The sequence below is a fragment of the Trichomycterus rosablanca genome, chromosome 15 (assembly GCF_030014385.1).
Source record: "Trichomycterus rosablanca isolate fTriRos1 chromosome 15, fTriRos1.hap1, whole genome shotgun sequence".
NCBI classification, from domain to species: Eukaryota; Metazoa; Chordata; class Actinopteri; order Siluriformes; family Trichomycteridae; genus Trichomycterus; species Trichomycterus rosablanca.
The window spans coordinates 26,923,387-26,930,988 of record NC_086002.1 but is presented as its reverse complement, the minus strand read 5'-3'; the positions used below and the strand labels follow the sequence as shown (position 1 = coordinate 26,930,988).

At 39.6% G+C, this 7,602-nt stretch overlaps 1 long non-coding RNA gene across 1 annotated transcript; it reads left to right on the top strand.

The window, feature by feature from the left end:
- The first annotated feature begins 6,262 nt into the window (after window positions 1-6,262).
- LOC134329136 (uncharacterized) lies at window positions 6,263-7,197 on the top strand. The gene is made up of 3 exons (XR_010014792.1): window positions 6,263-6,405; window positions 6,665-6,765; window positions 7,049-7,197. It is a non-coding gene; the product is annotated as an uncharacterized LOC134329136 (long non-coding RNA).
- Window positions 7,198-7,602: the final 405 nt, after the last annotated feature.

Sequence of the window (7,602 nt, the reverse complement as noted above, 5' to 3'; positions counted from 1 at the left end):
GATTTTAACCTCATGTTTTACACTTTGGTTACATTCATGACAGGAACGGTAGTTACTCATAACACAAGATTCATCAGTTCTCAAGGTTATATCAAACACAGTCATGAACAATTTAGTGTCTCCAATTCACCTCACTTGCATGTCTTTGGACTGTGGGAGGAAACCGGAGCACCCGGATGAAACCTACGCGGACATGGGGAGAACATGCAAACAACACAGAAATGACCCAGACCGCCCCACCTGGGGATCGAACCCAGAACCTTCTTGCTGGATCTTGTGACCTTGGCTGATGATCTACACCGGCTGTTAGATGCTGCAGAGTAGTGTTATAGTTTTTACTCATGTATGAGAGGTGAATAAGCAAATGTGGCTCAGTGATGGTAGTGGACACTTGAATATCTACAAAAAATACAAGGGACAATCTTTGGGTTATAAAATTATATACGATCAGCCATAACATTAAAACCACCTCTTTGTATGTATACTCTTTTTCTATCAGCTCCACTAACCATATAGTTAACTAACCATTTACTGATTTTCCCTGTGGGATTAATGAAGTTATCTATCTATAGGTGCACTTTGTAGCTCTACAGTTCCACTGTCGTCCATCAGTTACTCTGCATACTTTGTTAGCCCCCTTTTACCTTATTCTTCAATAGTCAGGACCTCCACATGACCACCTCAGAGCAGGTATTATTTAGGTGGTGGATCATTCTCAGCACTGCAGTGACACTGACGTGGTTGGTGGTGTGTTACTGTGTGTTGTGCTTATATGACTGGATCAGACACAGCATCGCTGCTGGAGTTTTCAAATACCGTGTCCACTCACTGTCCACTCTTAAATTATACACACCTGCTTTGTTGGTCCACCTTGTGGATGTAGTCAGAGATGGTAGGTCGTCTGTTGCTTATTATTGTATTACTATTATTGTTGTTGTTGTTCTTGTTGCTTTTAAGTTTACGTTATCCACAGTATTCAATGAACTTTAATTATTTAGCAGCTGTTGTCTAATGCTAGAAACTGTTAGCCTTTTAGCTAATGTTACCTGAAGTGTTTCAGTTCAGACTACCAGTTAACCTGAAACTCACTAGATAACATTACCATAAACAGTTTCCATTTCCAAATTGTTCTCTATCTTAATCCAAAACTCATTAATATACTTTCTGCTTACATTTTACTAAGTAAAAAGTTGTTGAGATTAAATGTTTATTTACCTCACACGAACGAACGATTCCTCTTCTTCAACGGCTCGCGTCGCACTGTTGCTATGGTGACGCTCGTTCTGCCGCCGCTGAATCAGAGACTGGACGCTGGGTCACAGCCGGACAACCAGCGTCGGCGCGCACGCGTTTCTACGAGCACCAGCCAAACCCAGCTGTGGTAACAACTGGGCCGGATCTGGCTACATTGATTCTGGTCGATTCTGACACTCGGCCGACTGTGCCGATAGAAAAGTGGGAACTGGGCCAGATGATTGTGCTAGCTGGGTTAACTTAGAAACCTTCCGGGAACGTTACTGGAACGATACTTTATACACATAAGAAATAAAACCTTATACAAGCTTTACCTAACGTTCTCTGTTAGTTCTCATAAAAACATGAGAGAACGTTAGGTTTCATAGTTTTATAGTTGGTACTTGTACCCAGCTAGCAGTGTACTATCGGGCCACATGTGGGTGAGGTGCGGGACATCTGGCGTACTGTCGGACTCGGGTGACGTCATTAGGGCCGAGTCTGGGCCGATATCTGTAGTAAGAGAAGCGGCTGAGTTCTGTATAACCGAACTCGGGCCACGTTCAGCATGAGGTATGTGGCCCACTATAAATATCAGAGACTCGGACCGATACCGGTAACTGTCTGGAAAACGATGGAATAATTTTTAATAAATTAAATAATTATTTTAACTTGTTAAATACCACATAATTATAGGTAGTCTTTGTTAATATGATATATTTTTTTAGATAATTGATATGCTCTAATGACTGAGACATGAACGACAAAAATTATTAGGGGAAATAGTGCAGGTTAATACGGAGACAGAAGAGATTAAATAAGTAATGTTTTAAAGACGACTGGACTGGAATAAACTTTATAATGAATAAACTCTGAATGAGGAACATGAAGGGGTGAAAGTAAGCTGAGGTAAAAACCACCGAAGAAGAGGACGATGAAGATTCCCGCTCTTTTCTCTCACCGCCGTGCGCGAGCTCTCACCCGCTTCAGTGTCCTGCTTCATTCTGTAAGTATTTCAATTTAATCTTATATTTTTGTATATATATATATCACTCAGGTGTAGTTAAAACTGTTAATTATATATACGTTTTTCTATCGAATGCTATAGTAAAATGTAATTGTATTTTTACAATATAAAAATTATTTTTATGCTTACTTTAGCTAGCTAACTAGCTACACTTTTTCTCACATAGCTAACGTTCTTTAATGATAAACGTAGCCCTCATACAATCGCTCTGACATACCTAAGTATTTTAATATTAGTAATGTTCACATTAGAGAAGAAAATGTTTATTTAATTATTTATTTTTAGTATACAGCCATTGTTTGTGCTTTATTTCATCAGTATTGTGACCAGGTCCAAAGTAGTCCCCACATAATATAGTAAATGATTGTAAACACTTTTCTGTTTTTCCACTACAGGATGTTTCACATTGTGGAATTTGCAGACAAAAAGGTTGCAGTAGTCCCAGCTGTTTGGGTATCGAATGGAATCTGTAGCTGGCCCCCATACAAAAATGGAAACGAGATGAGCAAGGCAGTGAAAAAGCAAGAAATTCCGAATCCAGACTGGGCAAAATACGCTGTCATAGTGAGATGCACGAAAAGTGTGTAATTTCAAAATACTCATGAATAGCTTTCTTGTGAAGTATGTCATGCCACAGCTTACCATATAATGATTTAATTAATCACCTGTTTTCTAAAATGTTTGCAATAACAAAATGCTTGAAGTTGAATTTTATGAATATGTAATTCCATGCTATACCATATTTAGTTCTGACCACATACTGGTTGGCTGAGACACGCTCAGTGCCAATGCACATGTTAACTGGGGTTATTATAGTCCTTGTCTTATTCAGTTTAAGTTTACTGTATATGCACATTTGGAACCCTGCACTTAAAACTGTTTTCATAAATATATTTACTGAGCATTCTAAGAAAACCTGAGCCAGTCAGACTTGAGAGAGCTATTATATAATGCTACATAAATGCTTCTGCCTTTATTTTGCCATCAGATTCATACGATGCTATAAGGCCTAAATTAGCACTGGCTGAACAGCAAAGTGATCTGCAAACAGAGTGAAGATGACACAATGCCCTCATACAAAAGAAGGAAAGGAAGGTAAATGTTCTATTAGCCAAATAACTACATGCCACCAACTGATGATTAAGACTAATGGGACATTATGGACAATTACCCAACCTTGCTGTCACCTGTATCTCTTTTGGGAAATACTAATGTCAAGTCTACCTTAATTTGAAAAGTACATTCTTTGTATTCAATAGGGGATTCAATAGGAAATATATTCAGTCTGACAGTGAAGACGATGTTGGAGACAATGGTGATTTTGAAGAAACAATATCTGATGTAAATTATCTGCCAGATACTGCCAATGGTAAGAAAATTTTATTTTAGTATGGTAAAACCTAACAAGCACAAACTAATCGTTTATTGATACGTATCCATCAGGCCTAAATGTGGGGTCAGCACTGATTACATTCTTGAATCCATTCCTTTTTAGGACATAGGGACATGTGCTAACAGTCTTAATATTTCATAGCTGTGCAGATCGAAATTCTCACTCAGCTTGAAATAATCAAGCAGCAACAGGCCCAAATCCTGCTGTTACTACAAAAACAAAACTCTATGGGTGCTATGGGTACAGACCAGACAGAAGTGGTGGCGATAGCAGCAAAGTTTCCCATTAAGGACAGGAGTGGTCTTACCACACTAGAGCAGGAGCTTCGTGAAAGCCCAGCCATCAAAGAGAAAGCAGTAAGTAAATACAGTATGAACGTGATTTATTTGCCACTATGCTTGTACACAGCAGAATTGGTCCATTCGCATTCGACCCATCCATGTAATGAAACACACACATTGTGTGTGTGTGTGTGTGTATATGTACAGTGTATCACAAAAGTGAGTACACCCCTCACATTTCTGCAGATATTTAAGTATATCTTTTCATGGGACAACACTGACAAAATGACACTTTGACACAATGAAAAGTAGTCTGTGTGCAGCTTATATAACAGTGTAAATTTATTCTTCCCTCAAAATAACTCAATATACAGCCATTAATGTCTAAACCACCGGCAACAAAAGTGAGTACACCCCTAAGAGACTACACCCCTAAATGTCCAAATTGAGCACTGCTTGTCATTTTCCCTCCAAAATGTCATGTGATTTGTTAGTCTTACTAGGTCTCAGGTGTGCATAGGGAGCAGGTGTGTTCAATTTAGTAGTACAGCTCTCACACTCTCTCATACTGGTCACTGAAAGTTCCAACATGGCACCTCATGGCAAAGAACTCTCTGAGGATCTTAAAAGACGAATTGTTGTGCTACATGAAGATGGCCAAGGCTACAAGAAGATTGCCAACACCCTGAAACTGAGCTGCAGCACAGTGGCCAAAATCATCCAGCGTTTTAAAAGAGCAGGGTCCACTCAGAACAGACTCGCGTTGGTCGTCCAAAGAAGCTGAGTGCACGTGCTCAGCGTCACATCCAACTGTTGTCTTTGAAAGATAGGCGCAGGAGTGCTGTCAGCATTGCTGCAGAGATTGAAAAGGTGGGGGGTCAGCCTGTCAGTGCTCAGACCATACGCCGCACACTACATCAAATTGGTCTGCATGGCTGTCACCCCAGAAGGAAGCCTCTTCTGAAGTCTCTACACAAGAAAGCCCGCAAACAGTTTGCTGAAGACATGTCAACAAAGGACATGGATTACTGGAACCATGTCCTATGGTCTGATGAGACCAAGATTCATTTGTTTGGTTCAGATGGTCTCAAGCATGTGTGGCGGCAATCAGGTGAGGAGTACAAAGATAAGTGTGTCATGCCTACAGTCAAGCATGGTGGTGGGAATGCCATGGTCTGGGGCTGCATGAGTGCAGCAGGTGTTGGGGAGTTACATTTCATTGAGGGACACATGAACAATATGTACTGTGAAATACTGAAGCAGAGCATGATCCCCTCCCTCCGGAAACTGGGTCGCAGGGCAGTGTTCCAGCATGATAATGACCCCAAACACACCTCTAAGACAACCACTGCTTTATTGAAGAGGCTGAGGGTAAAGGTGATGGACTGGCCAAGCATGTCTCCAGACCTAAACCCAATAGAACATCTTTGGGGCATCCTCAAGCGGAAGGTGGAGGAGCGCAAAGTCTCGAATATCCGCCAGCTCCGTGATGTCGTCATGGAGGAGTGGAAAAGCATTCCAGTGGCAACCTGTGAAGCTCTGGTAAACTCCATGCCCAGGAGAGTTAAGGCAGTTCTGGGAAATAATGGTGGCCACACAAAATATTGACACTTCAGGAACTTTCACTAAGGGGTGTACTCACTTTTGTTGCCGGTGGTTTAGACATTAATGGCTGTATATTGAGTTATTTTGAGGAAAGAATAAATTTACACTGTTATATAAGCTGCACACAGACTACTTTTCATTGTGTCAAAGTATCATTTTGTCAGTGTTGTCCCATGAAAAGATATACTTAAATATCTGCAGAAATGTGAGGGGTGTACTCACTTTTGTGATACACTGTATGTGTGTGTGTGTGTGTTTATATATATATCTACATATTACAATATATATATATACCGTACCACCGTGCCGTCCTATATATATATATATATATATATATATATTATAATATGCTATAATATAATATGCACACACACACTAGTGAAGTGAACACAAATGCCTAGAGTGATGAGCAGCCTCCACAGCACCCAGGGAACAATTCGGAGTAAGGTGCCTTGCCCAAGGGCACTTCAGCCGTATCATGACTGGGCTTTACCGGGAATCGAACCGGGGACCTTCAGATCACAATGCCGGTTCCTTAAGCCCATGACTGCCCTAATATCAGGGGTGGGAAGCCTTTTTTGTTCGTATTATGATTGTGTTCTAGTGCTTCTTTTTTTAGATTTCACATCTGATCACTACTTTTATCTTTTTTAAAAGAATTGTAAATTAGCTTACACAATGTCAACTTATTGCTGTTTTGCTTCAGATAAACTATTTTGGCATCATCGGGGGTACAAATGTAAGAGATACGACATGGCGTACTCTTCAGAAGATGATTTCAAATGACCTCGCTAGATCAATGAACTGGAAAGGGGCCAATGGAAAGGTCTCATTCAGCGACTCATGTTTACGAGAAATAGTCAATCGTAAGTACACTGATTAATAATCACATAAAAGACAGTGTCATGTTCAGGAGGGACAAACTACATAACATATTGTAGATCTCAGTTTTCCTGAGGGACAGGTGGGATCTATAGCACTTTCTTACCCAGGGGCCCTTTACTGTCATAATCTGACCATGAGGACTCTCCTAATTTCAAGTACTGTTTTTAAGTGATAGATATTTGCCTAACATGTCATGTTTCTCTATTTTAGAGTCAGTGAGAAAAAATGTTGTGTGTGCAGAAGCCACAGATGTAGCCATTGAGTCAGTGGTAAAAAGATGGCTACATCTGGCTCCAGATAGAGATGGAGGGAGAAAGGAGAGGGCAAGGAGACAAGAGGAGGTAATTTCTGCATTACATACCTCTCTACTATATTTCAAACAGTTGAATGGGTAGCTGATTTGTAGAGGCATGCAGTTGATGTCGATGTATAGTGACCTGTTTTCTTAAACAAAAAAACAAAAAAACATTAAAAAAAAAAAATTAAAAAAGAGGAAGCTTGCCACCAGTCAAAAGTCAGTGTAGACTTGTGTCTGTACTCTCACTGTACAACCACAATTGAATTATAGATTAGATGAGATTTATGTCCATTAGAAAACTGATTCACTGCTCCTGCATTTTACAGCTCCAGTGAAAGACTAGAAGAACTGGTAAGATATGGAAGATACGGCCTGATGTGGAAGAGGAAATGCAGCTCTACAAACAGGAAAAGTCATTCCATTTGATTCTAATTTACAGCACATGGTAGCGGTCACTAAAAAGGAAATGGTTTAGTCCCCATGGTTTAGTAATCCATTCTCGGTTTATAAACTGTACCCGTTAATTTGTAATCCGTACTCCTGATTTTGTAAAATACCCGTGGATTTGTGAAATGTAATCTCAAATTTAAAATTAGAAACCTTATTTTGTAAACTTTACCCAGGTTTATATATGTTTGTTATAGCATCGCATGCTCTAAGTTTATACTAGTACAGGTTTTTATTATACACACATATGGCTCTGCTCTCATAAATTATAATTAATGTGGAATAAAATCTGTTTTCTACTTAGTAAACATAATATATGTATAATGTGATATCTATCTGTCTGTCTCTATCTATCTATATCTCCATCTATCTATATATATATCTGTCTATATATATCCATCTATCTATATATCTGTCTATCTTATCTCTCTAT